General features: G+C 45.4%; 1 pseudogene across 1 annotated transcript in view; it reads right to left on the bottom strand.

The window, feature by feature from the left end:
* The window catches only part of LOC106605256 (protein PTHB1-like), a 93,136-nt pseudogene that overhangs the window by 35,068 nt on the left and 44,889 nt on the right, over window positions 1–13,179 (bottom strand). The window contains exons 11-14 of the transcript XR_014392257.1: window positions 8,203–8,343; window positions 7,337–7,432; window positions 7,084–7,256; window positions 6,806–6,958 (exon numbers count right to left, since the gene is read on the bottom strand). The product of XR_014392257.1 is annotated as a protein PTHB1-like (transcript). The remainder of the gene's footprint in view (window positions 1–6,805; window positions 6,959–7,083; window positions 7,257–7,336; window positions 7,433–8,202; window positions 8,344–13,179) is intronic.

The following is a 13,179-nucleotide window of genomic DNA, read 5'->3' as shown; positions in this document are numbered from 1 at the left end:
GAGACAACACACACACACACACACACCCACCCATAATCAGTGTCCCAAATGGCACCCTATTGTTTAGTGAACTAAATAGGGAATAGGGTATTTAGTGCCCTAAATAGGGAATAGGGTATTTAGTGCACTAAATAGAGAATATGGTGTTTAGTGCACTAAATAGGGAGCCATTTAGGACATACCCTAGTCTGTGTGGCATCCATTCTTTTACATCATAGATATTTATCTGAGTATCTGGTCACAGACACCACTTATGATACTAAACAGTGCCTACTCTAGATTGGGTGTAAGCAAACATTTTGTGCCGCAATCTACCAAAGCCTTTTCCATGATGACATTCTTCTGACCCAAGAGGTACAGGAAGTGACACAGTATTTACTGCCAGAGGCTGATCTCTGTCTGGCCTCTGCTCCATGTATGTATACAGTACAGACTACATCTCTCTCTCTCAGTACATCTCTTTCGATACTTTTTAAAAACATTGATTTAAATACTATATCAATGTATTGTACATAGAAAGGTATTTATTTATGGCCCTTGCAATGAAAATGTTAAATCCTACAGGAGTACCCTGACATGCCCATCTTCATACATTTTTACGAGACCACCATAAGAATGATCTCCCAACAGTAACAAGACTATCTCAACACAACACTGGTTTCCATATGACATCACATTTATAAAGACAGGCTTTTCCAGAGGCTTGACTGTGTCACACACACACTCCTCTATATCAGTCACTATCTGTCCCCCACTCTTACACACACATGCCTATATGTCAGTCAGCTATATGAAAGACAGTCATTCATTGATATGGTAGACATTCATAGAGGAGGGCCCCAGTGACTCCTAAATGTGCATGAGGGGTAGGCTGTCTGTTCATTTATCCTGTGTGTGTGTGTGTGTGTGTGTGTGTGTGTGTGTGTGTGTGTGTGTGTGTGTGTGTGTGTGTGTGTGTGTGTGTGTGTGTGTGTGTGTTTGAAGGCCAGTTTGAAAGGCAGTCTCTCAGGTGCGGTCTGTGTTTGCGTAGCAGATGAAAGGTCAGGGGGACCTGAGGGAGTTCCTCTGTTTCTCCTTTTTTTTTCTGACCCCGGGGTATTTTACTGAGGAAACACACATTTACACATCTCAATGGACACACACGCACGCACGCACACAGCACTCAGAGAGCCCCAGCCATTTATTGCGAGGGCCTCACGTACACAGTGGGATCTGTGTTTAGCCGTGTTTAGCCATGTTTAGCCGTGTTTAGCGTTCCATTTGGGGACAGATAAATCAGCCGCTGTCTGAGAGAAGCCTCCATTACTGGAACGAGAGGCCCCCAAGCGTCCTGTCAGTCAAAACTCAAGCGTCCCACCTCCTGCTTTTGAACTTCTAATTACAGAGAGCCTCCGCTCAACTCAAACTCAGCTCCCAGACAGCTAGCGCCGTGGCCCGCTAGGATAGCGCGCTAACGCTAATGCGGTAGCCATTTTACCTGAGATAAACAGCAAATATTTTTTTAAACGGCTTGCCGGGCTTTCTCCCTCACTCAGCCCACCCTCCTTCACCTCTGCATCCCCCCACCCAGAAACGTCTGTCCCGGTCCCGAGTGACAGCAGTGTGCTTTCGCTCAGAGATCAACAGCAGAGGAGAAAAACAGGAATGCTAATGCTAGGCTAAGGTAGCCCTCTGGCTAACCTCTCCATACCTGCCACAGATTAATCAAACAGAGAGTTAAATGGTGAGCCAGGCTGAACTATAAACCGTGGGGCCAGGATGAGTAATGTTTTTTTAAGTAGTGAGAATAAAAAGTGGAGGAAACAGACACCTCTGGCCAGCTCACATACACATTATAGAGCAGGCCGCATCTGGCCTTCATGAATAAAATATAGGAAGTCGGAAGAGATGAGGAAATAATGAACAAAGGAAATATTATCCCCCTGTATATGAATGTACACTAGACCAGAAAAATCACACAGGCCTCACAGTATCTCTCTGTTCTCTCGATGACAAACAACATGCACAAACATTAATGAGAGGAAGTCCCCTAACCAACAGCCCAGCCTGACCACAGATAAGATTCATAATATTTACCAATCTGACATTTGACGATGCTGCACTTGGTTCATCCAAAGTACACATGTACCTCATAGTGGTAGATGCTGAGTCTCTGGGTCCACAGACTACTTTCTTGGTATCCATAATATTAGGCAAATTTGTCATTTGAGTGTACTATGCCTGACTCAGTACAATAAGACACGTACTCTAGCTAAAAAACACTTTTAACCCCACCGTCATTTACAAACATATTTGGCATGTCAAAAGATGAAGACTCTTGACTGACAACCCCTGTGAGTAATAAACCCTAACTAGTGAGAACCATCATAGCTCACAGACCTTCAGAAGGACCATATAACCCATACCCACCCAGAGATATGAATAATTAATTTGAGGCGTGCATCACTCTTCCCAGTAGACCGTCGATAGCGTCCATTATGTGGTGCGTGTATACATTACAGCACGTATAAAGTGTCAGAAACTTCCCGAATCAACGGTGGGTGGCAGGCGCTGGCGGGAAGCGGAGGCAGGAAGGGATGGACTGACTGACACCGGAGCACATTAGACAGACTAGAGAGTAATACTGCAGAGAGAATCACTCAGGGCACTAGTAATGCTAAGGGACAGGCTGCAGCGCTGGGACAGCATCAACTAGCATTAGCGAAATAAAGAGACACTGATATATTAATAGCATTAGCTGGCACTGGGACATGCAGTGCATTTAGACATCTGCCAAGAACAGGATTGTCAAAATGGCATACTTTAGAAACAAAAACGTATGCAATTAATACAATGACTTACATTGCTAAATTATATTACACAGGTTTTTAATATATATTATAGTTAGGGATGGGCCTGGTTATTTTAATGTTCTAATATCCGAACGGATGTTCGTATTCGAATACTTGCGAGAGTATTCATATATATTTTAATAATCATAGGCCAATTTGAACAATAAAAGGCTTTGTCTAAATGAAATGACTCATGCTACATTCCAGGTGTAACAAGCAAGCAACGTGGGAGATCTCTATTCAATGCCAGATGGAATTCAAATTATGGAATTAAGTTAGTTAAATGAGAAGGACCAATCTGCATATAGTTGTTGTACATAAGGACCGAAAGCACAGTAAAATTGCCTCAATTAATCTAGGTAGCGAGCTACCTACTGTAGCTGGCTAACATAGCTGGCTATCTTAGCTAGCTTCTTTACATCAATGATGTAGTCAAGACAGGCACTACCAGATGGAAAGATAGATAAACTATGGCATCTATAAGTTAGTCTAATTAGCTTGAGCCTGTATGGCTACCCTCTCTCGCTCCGGTGTAAAACTCACCGGGAAGAGTGGCACCTCTCCTCCCAAGTCGTACCAGCTGCGCAGCAAGCAAGTTTAATAAAAACTATTTTAAACACGTATTTCGACTATTCGAATATCACCCCTAAAAACGTTAATGTTATTATTTGAATAGTGAAAGTATTTAAAAGTACCCATTCCTAATCATAGTAACCAAATGTATCCTATTAATAGCTGGATATAGAGAAAAACATGCCAACCTAAAGGGCCTGCATGACCCCAATGAACTTAAAAACTACACCATGTCCGGGCCAGTAGTCCTGAACTTAAAAACTACACCATGTCCGGGCCAGTAGTCCTGAACTTAAAAACTACACCATGTCCGGGCCAGTAGTCCTGAACTTAAAAACTACACCATGTCCGGGCCAGTAGTCCTGAACTTAAAAACTACACCATGTCCGGGCCAGTAGTCCTGAACTTAAAAACTACACCATGTCCGGGCCAGTAGAAATTCAGTTCGGCTGTAGATTTTTGGCCAACTGGCCCAAATCAGGCCAGTGAGAAAAAAAAGTGAATGTTGGACCCTTCGCCAGCAACAAGACTAACACTGATTGTAAGGTAAGTGTCCCTTTAAAACTGTACCAGTTTTGAACCTTGTGGTGAAGTTATGAGTACACCTCGTATTGGACCTTATGGGGAGTGCATCTACAGTGTGAGCTCTGCATGGTTCTACTCAGATAGGAGTAATGGTTAAGTCCTGAATCATTAAATATCTAATGATGTCATGATGTCACCCACTCCCAGAGCCGTAAGAGAGCTAATGAACAGCGTTAAAGAGCGCCTCGCCAAACGAGCCCCTACTGTAAACAGTGACGGCAAGGGACCATCACTTTTCAACGTCAGACAGTCTACACCACTCAAAATGCACACGCACACTCACAAACACGCGCTCACACACACACACAGAACTAATACAGTAATCCACACACAGTTCGAACTCATCAGCCGACACACACATCATCACACACGCACAATGGGAACTTCAAATCAAGGCAAACACACACACACTATAATGACACCACAAACACACTGACCCACACACCCAACCATACAGAAGTTCGTAAATGAGGTTTCTTTGTTTAATCATAATTTAAAAAGGAAGGCTCCAGCATCAATCACCCTGACCTCAGAACCTGAGAAAAACACTGAGAGAGAATGCACACACACACACACACACACACACACACACACACACACACACACACACACACACACACACAAATGCTCCCACATTCTTATTACAGCCTGTCTACCGAGATAGTAAATAATGTCTAATCGGGCGATAAGGCGCCCCTAGACGACAGAGATAGATGGGTGTATATGTGTGTCTGTGCGCATGTATTCACTACCGGTCAAAAGTTTTAGAACACCTACTATTTTCAAGGGTTTTTCTTTATTTTAATATTTTCTACATTGTAGAATAATAGTGAAGACATCAAAACTATGAAATAACACATACGGAATCAGGTAGTAACCAAAAAAGTGATTCTTTAAATAGCCACCCTTTGCCTTGATGGCAGCTTTGCACACCCTTGGCATTCTCTCAACCAGCTTCACCTGGAATGCTTTTCCAACAGTCCTGAAGGAGATCCCACATATGCTCAGCACTTGTTGGCTGCTTTTCCTTCACTCTGCGGTCCGACTCATCCCAAACCATCTCAATTTGGTTGAGGTCGGGGGATTGTGGAGACCAGGTCATCTGATGCAGCGCTCCATCACTCTCTTTCTTGGTAAAATAGCCATTACACAGCCTGGAGGTGTGTTGGGTCATTGTCCTGTTGAAAAACAAATGATAGTCCCACTAAGCGCAAACCAGATGGGATGGCGTATCGCTGCAGAATGCTGTGGAACCCATGCTGGTTAAGTGTGTCTTGAATTCTAAATAAATCACAGACAGTGTCACCAGTAAAGCACCCCCACACAATAACACCTCCTCCTCCATGCTTTACGGTGGGAAATACACAAGCGGAGATAATTCGTTCACACACACCGCGTCTCACAAGACACAGCAGTTGGAACCAAAAATCTCCAATTTGGACTCCAGACCAAAGGACAGATTTCCACCGGTCTAATGTCCATTGCTCGTGTTTCTTGGCCGAAGCAAGTCTCTTCTTCTTATTGGTGTCCTTTAGTAGTGGTTTCTTTGCAGCAATTTTACCATGAAGGCCTGATTCACACAGTCTCCTCTGAACAGTTGATGTTGAGATGTGTCTGTTACTTGAACTCTGTGAAGCATTTATTTGGGCTGCAATTTCTGAGGCTGGTTACTCAACTGAACTTATCCTCTGCAGCAGAGGTAACTCTGGGACTTCCATTGCTGTGACGGTCCTCATGAGAGCCAGTTTCATCTTAGTACTTGATGGTTTTTGCGACTGCACTTGAAGAAATTTTAAAAGATCTTGAAATTTTCCGTATTGACTGACCTTAAAGTAATGATGGTCTGTCGTTTCACTTTGCTTATTTGAGCTGTTCTCGCCATAATATGGACTTGGTCTTTTACCAAATAGGGTGGCTATCTTCTGTATAACCCCATACCTTGTCACAACACAACTGATTGGCTCAAATGCATTAAGGAGGAAAGAAATTACACAAATTAACTTTTAAGAAGGCACACCTGTTAATTGAAATGCATTCCAGGTGACTACCTCATGAAGCTGGTTGAGAGAATGCCAAGAGTGTGCAAATCTGTCATCAAGGCAAAGGGTGGCTATTTGAAGAATATCAAATATATTTTGATTTGTTTAACACTATTTTGGTTACTACATGATTCCATGTGTTATTATTATAGTTTTGATGTCTTCACTATAATTCTACAATGTAGAAAATAGTTAAAAACAAAGAAAAACCCTTGAATGAGTAGGTGTTCTAAAACCTTTGACCGGTAGTGTATGTCTTTGTGTTTATGTGCATGTGCGCCTGCATAAGCATGGGTGTGTATGTTTGTGTATTCCTGTGTGTGTATGTGGTCATGGCATTATGTGTGTGTATTCCTGTGTGTTTGTGTGGTTATGGCAGTTTGTTTATCTGCTATAAGTATACCATAGGGTGGGAGCTAGCACCTCAGTAGCAACAGGAAGTGCATAAATCAGCAGTGTAGGCCCATCACTCTGTAAATCAACACTAGTGCACTCATTACTCTGTGTGTGTGTGTGTGTGTGTGTGTGTGTGTGTGTGTGTGTGTGTGTGTGTGTGTGTGTGTGTGTGTGTGTGTGTGTGTGTGTGTGTGTGTGTGTGTGTGTGTGTGTGTGTGGTGTGTGGGGGGGGGAAATCACCATACGGTGTGAGGTAGGGAAAAATCAACACCTCCAAAAAAAGAGAGGGAAGAAGGGAGGGGAGAGACTCTCCTTTCATCATGTTTCTAAATGCTATGTGCATGCCTGAGAGTGTCCTGGTCTACTGTGTGTGTGTCTGACCTGGCGGTTGGTGCCCTCCATCAGTGTGTCTAGGTTCTGTAGAGGGGCAGGGGTCTTGTCTTTGAAGCGGGTCAGGAGACGGCGTTGGATGGCTCTGAACTGGACTGCCTGCTCTGACAGGAGGTCCTGGTTCTTCTCTGCACTCACACGCAGCTACACTCACGCACACGTACACCACACACACACACAGAATGTTTTTCTAACACTGCAGGCAAAAGCTGAACCTACAAACAACACATGAATGCGTGTGTGACAGTGTGCCTGTGTTCAACACACACCTCAAAGTGGTGGTGGACAATCTCAATGTACTCAGCCAGAGGTATAGGGCCTGCAAAGCTGATTCTGAAGTCTTTGACTCCCTGCTTGGCAAAGTGGCGGTCGAAGCGCTGCACCAGCTCCTTAGCCACCAGCCAGATGTCCTCGAAACTCTCACTCTGGATACGGTAGCGCTCTGGAGAGGGTAGAGGGGGGTAGAGAAAGCTCAACTCCACATTAACCAAGTGCTAGAGGATGCCGCGTGTGTGTACTCATGGGAGGTCTTGGAGGCCATTACAGTGACTCTGGGCCCTGAGAGGAAGTGGAAGGCCAGAGCGTTTCCCTCCTTGTCCTCAGACTTCTCCAGAAAGTCTACAACACAGAGAGGGACATTTAGTGAGAACAATAGGAACTAGAGTCCATTGGTTAAGGATACAGATATCTGTCAGGTATATTGCACATAAATGAAAACAGTCCCCTGAAACACCACAATAACCAATTATTCACACACAGACTTAACGTTCTCATGGACCAGTACAGTGTGGACTCTAGTGGTGGGATGTCAGGCAGAGATACGGTATGGGTTCCCTACCACACACACACTCTGTCTCTGAGGTTCTCAGGGGCCAGTATAGTGGGGTCTCCTTCGGTGGGATGTCAGACAGAGATATGGCAGCTTATCTCTCCTCAGGACGCCAGCCAAGGTGAACAGAGCACATCACATTGTTCTTTATCTGCCCACAGAGCCGCGCGCGCACACACAATCTTCATGCATCTAATCTGGGACAGGGGTCCTGTGTAGTAGGAGACGCCATGCCCAGCTCCAGATAATGACTGATAGTCAGAGCTGCTTCCCAGGGCTGAGACCTGCTCACCAACAGCAGGTAGACTAGATTCCCACACACACTATCAACAGCATCAATACATACCACTCACTCTCCATTCCAGGGCAAATACATGCCACTCACTTTCATGCAGTTGAAACTATCGAAGACAAGCAGACTTAAAACTGAACTACTATCCTCACGGAACACCACTCTCTCAATATCCCTGGGTGTACCTGGAACCAGTGGAGAACAGGTCATGTAGATATCTATGGTAGAGACCAGGTTCTGGGGTGACTCAGGTAGATGGTCTGTTACCTGGGAAGACCTCGCTGAGGTTGACGGGCGGTGTGTTGGTATCCACGGTGATCTTGTACTTGGCGTTCTTGGAGGGAGCGGAGGGGTAGCAGACCAGACGGAGGGGCAGGGAGAACTTACACTCGGCCACCCTCGGGATGCCTGAGAGGGTGAATGTGAGGAGGAGGTTTTGTGAAACAGCTCCTTAAAAATTGGAGACAAATGTTTTAAATGAGTCAATGTGCTCTATCACGGGTGCGTGTGAGGTTAAGACATTCTCTCTAATAGCTCAGACACACCAGTAGGATTGTCAAACGTTTACCTGCCGACAGTACTTAGCACCTGTGAACAGAGTGTCGACAGTCAATCTCGTTTGTGCTCACACAGCAAAGACCTTGAAGTCGTTAGCTACACAGCCTTGTTAAAAAACTCTAAACCAGAAGGTGGCAGTAGCGTTGTTTGGCAATGCATGTCTGTGTGTGTTGCTTATGGTTTCCAATGTTAGCTAGCTAGCTAGCTGCGCTAATGTTGCTATTTTTGTAGAAAAATAGAAAGCCCTTGTTAATACTAGCCAGATGGCCACGGCTAGATAACTACCTAGCAATTCACTCTCCATAATCCCATACTGCCAGTGCCAGCCCATAGCCAAATGCTTAGCTAACTAGCTAACGTTAGCATATTGCTAGCTAGCACAACATAGCTAGCTAAGGACACTGCAGTAACTGCTCAGCTAACACAGGCAACTGTTTCATGGAAACTAATCCATTGTGATTTAATTATAATGTCAATACTAGCTACAGTGGTTTGCATTGCGTCTGTGCACTTAGCTAGCTACCATGCCATAGCCTACATTGCATATGAAGTGTGACTGGCTCATGACATTTAACCATGGATGTAGGGAGAAAATGCCCTCTTTTTTCCTTTTTCTTGTCACTTCTGTTGTCTGTGATAAGTACCTATTGGAAATGAGATTCTCTGCGTTTCATGCTTAAGAGGTGTTCGCTTCAAAATATCCCCAAAGGCAAATTACATCTGATAGAAAATCCCCTTAAAAACACTTTCCCTTCAGACATTTCCTCTTAAAACCCATCACATTCAATAACATGATTGAGACAATTTCATGCATATTCACTACACTGAAGTCAATCTGCGAGTGAGACTCAACACAAACATCTCAAATAACCGAGTTGTGGATGTTTTTGGAGGATCTCTGGTTAAAGGAACTCCTAAAACAGCACTGGGAAGCATTACAGGCCGAGGTACCCAACCATAACTCTGGAAGAGTTGGCTGACGATGCTGAGCTGGCCAGAACCCTGGCTGGAATAACAGAGAGAGACCGAGAGAGAGCAAGAGACTGCTCAGGGGGAAATTCCCTTTTTACTCTGTTTTCCATCCTTTCACAAGAGAGAAAAGAGAAATGGGAAAAGTTTGGGAAAGGTGATAAAGACAGCGAGAGAGAGATTAATAGAAAGACAGGTGGAAAGGGAAGGAAAGAGAGAAAAAGCGTTCAAGCCGAGGCATAGTGCAAGAGTCGCTCGCTCTAGAGGAAGAGAGCTGAGAGAAAGAATGAAGAAGAGAACGCGCAGGGTCTTTTCCAGGCCCATCACTAGCCAGTGAGAGTATAATCCTTCCCTGTTATGTCTGGCCAGGTAACCTAAGCCGTGTACTGTGGGGGCTTTACATCGCCCCGGCTCATGTAGCAGCAACCACTAACATAATGGAGCAAAATCACAGCCTTAGGGACTCAGAATATAGACACGGTGTTCTCCCTACCTCCCTCTCTTCAGTTATCCTTCCCTCGCTTCTTTTTCCCCCCTTTTCTTTTCTCCCTCTTTCTTTGTCTCTCACTCTAACCTTCTCTTCCTCTCTTTTTTTTTGTCACTGTGTTTTTCTGTAGAGTAACCGTTAGACGTGGCTTTTTAAAAGCATCTTCAAACTGTGCAAACTCATATTGAGGCTACTGAAGGGTGTCGAATCGAGAGGACGTTTGACCAGTCACACTGTTAGCCCATAGACTCCTAGAATATTCATGTGATGGTTAAACAATCTTAAAATGTTTTCAATGGGCACCTAAACCCAATTGCTGCAGGATCAGCTACATTAAATGTCCTGCCATCAATGAGGGGTGTGGTTGAAAGAAACGAGGGGGGGACTGACTGAAGTTGAGGGAAACAGCTGGAGGGAGAAAAGAAAGGAGTAAGAGGGAGGAAATGATAGCAAGAGAGAAGACGGAGACCAGAAAGAACTAGGGGAAACATTTTTCCTCTCTCAGGTTCCCAGCCGCCATTGACCAGTCGGCACATTCTAAAGATAAACAGTGTGTGTGTGTGTGTGTGGGGTTAGGAAGAGGGGGACGCCCTGCCTGTAAATCTAAACGGGTCCCACCTCTTCACACACCGTATCCCAGACACCCTGTGTATTCTCAGGCTGCCACGGCAGAGTTACGACCTTCACTCGCCACAATGATTTACCTGCATGGGCTGTGTGTGTGTATTATGTCTCACCTGAGCTGTCATTGTTGCCCTCTGTTGGCCAACTCATGGTCGACACACCTGACCTCACTATAGGGTCACTGGTAGATATGAGGCCTATGAGGGTTTCTGTAGTAGTTATGAGAGTGGGCTACATTTCTCCAACGTATCTTATGTTATTTTCCCTCAAATCTTTGCTTTTAAGCACACACACAGCAACATGTGCTGTCAATCATCCTCTCTCAATGGATTATGGAACTAGTCTTGAACCTCAGCTGATTACACCAGCACTAGTCATAGTGCATGATATCTCACTGAGTGTGTTTTAAGTCTCTCTGACCACTCTGTTTATTTGACCTCAGGGCGACTGTAAGGGATCCCGTTCATTGTGCAGCTGCAATGATGTCATCGATGCGATGAAACGTACGTACGTGTGTGTGTGTGTGTGTGTGTGTGTGTGTCACTGATCAAAAGGGAGGACATCTACTGTATCAGAGCACATATGAACAGACAGAGGCACGGACAGACAGAAATAAACACACGCTACTCAGAACTAGACACCCAACTATTTACATTTACATTTTTACATTTTAGCAGTAACATGTAGCCTGTGTGTGTGTGTGTGTGTGTGTGTGTGTGTGTGTGTGTGTGTGTGTGTGTGTGTGTGTGTGTGGGGGGGGGGGGGGTACATGCAAGTGCATAAGTGTCTGCATGTGTACGTGGCATGCCCATGTGTACAGTATGTGTAACCAAAACTGTGTATGTGAAACTGTGTGTGTGTGTGTGTGTGTGCGTGCGCGCGTCTCACTCTAGCGATATCGAGTTACAGGGGAACATAAACAGTGGGCTGTGGGCTCTTCCTGTGCTTCCCAGAGCAGAGCCCAGTCTACTTACCTGCAGGGTTGAGCTCTTTCATATGGGCCAGCAGCAGAGCAGGAGAAACACAAACACAACACAGTCACTTTAGAGGGCCCTGGCCCAGGGCACGTAAACACTGGAGCCCCACTCACTCACTTTACACACACCCCCGCCCCCTTTCACCTCCTCCCTTCATCCCTCCCTCACTACTTCGTCCCTCACTTGTCTCTCCCCTCTTCTCTCGTTTCCTTCCGTCTCTCTCCCTCCCCTGTTCCACCTCTCTCGTCTCCCTGTTCTCTCCTCCCTTCCTCTCATCTCTCTGGAAAGTGGAGTCTTCTCCTTTATCTGCACCAAATGAAGAACTGGACAGGTGAAAGTAGACTCCTGTTGATGCACCCCATCCGCACATAACTAATCTCAGTCGCTGTCTGTCTCTTTTATTAAATGTGTTCTCAGAAGTCAAAGGCTCTACCTTAGACACAGACAGCAGGCTTGAGACTGACAATAGACAATGAGACAGACAGAATAACAGAACAGACCTTCTAGGCTTAAGTACCAGACTGACAGAATACAGACAGTCTAAAAACAGAGACATCGACTACCGTAGCTACAGACGGCCAAGAATAACCGACAACCAGCCAAACGCATTCAGCTTAACATCAATTCAGGAGACAAATTGGTTCTAGTCAGCAAAACCCATTATCAGCCAGCTGTGGACTGATTCATTCTATAATGATTCAATTTTTTAAAAAGGTGCACATTCTTCAAAAAAAGTATTCTGCCAAACCGCTGTTATTGAAATAATCAATGACACACATTCAACTACACAATCACCTACATAGTCATTCGTTTGACAGTGAGTTAAGTTAATTAAATGCTGGAGGACTCAAGGTGGTGCTGAATGTGTTTCATTGACTGAGGAATGAGATCTACACTGAATCATGTGCCACTGATTCCTCTAGCAGTCTAGCAACACAGTCCATGAGGGCCAGATTGAGAATGAAACTGCAGCATGCCCCCGGAGCTGTGCTTGTGTATTTCACGCTTTGTTAGCGCTGATGAAAGCCAGCCACCTCTTTCCCTCTCTCTATCCACTTCGCTCTCTCCCTCTCCACTTCTCTCTCGCTCTCTCCCTCTCCACTTCTCTCTCGCTCTCTCCCTCTCCACTTCTCTCTCTCTCTCTCTCTCTCTCTCTCTCCCTCTCTCCCTCTCTCCCTCTCTCGCTCTCTCCCTCTCCACTTCTCTCCCTCTCCACTTCTCTCCCTCTCCACTTCTCTCCCTCTCCACTTCTCTCCACTTCTCTCCCTCTCTCTCTCTCTCCACTTCTCTCCCACTCTCTCTCTCCACTTCTCTCCCACTCTCTCTCTCCACTTCTCTCCCTCTCTCTCTCTCCACTTCTCTCCCTCTCTCTCTCTCTCTCTCTCCCCCTCTCCATTTCTCTCCCTCTCTCTCTCTCCACTTCTCTCCCTCTCTCTCTCTACTTCTCTCCCTCTCTCTCTCTCTCCATTTCTCTCCCTCTCTCCACTTCTCTCCCTCTCTCTCTCCCTCTCCACTTCTCTCCCTCTCTCTCTCCCTCTCCACTTCTCTCTCCCTCTCTCTCTCCCTCTCCACTTCACTCCCTCTCTCTCTCTCCCTCTCCCTCTCCACTTCTCTCCCTCTCTCTCACCC

The sequence above is a fragment of the Salmo salar genome, chromosome 05 (genome assembly GCF_965601325.2).
Source record: "Salmo salar chromosome 05, fSalSal1, whole genome shotgun sequence".
NCBI lineage: Eukaryota > Metazoa > Chordata > Actinopteri > Salmoniformes > Salmonidae > Salmo > Salmo salar.
Note: the sequence above shows the minus strand (reverse complement) of the source record. Positions and strands in the feature narration are given on the sequence as shown.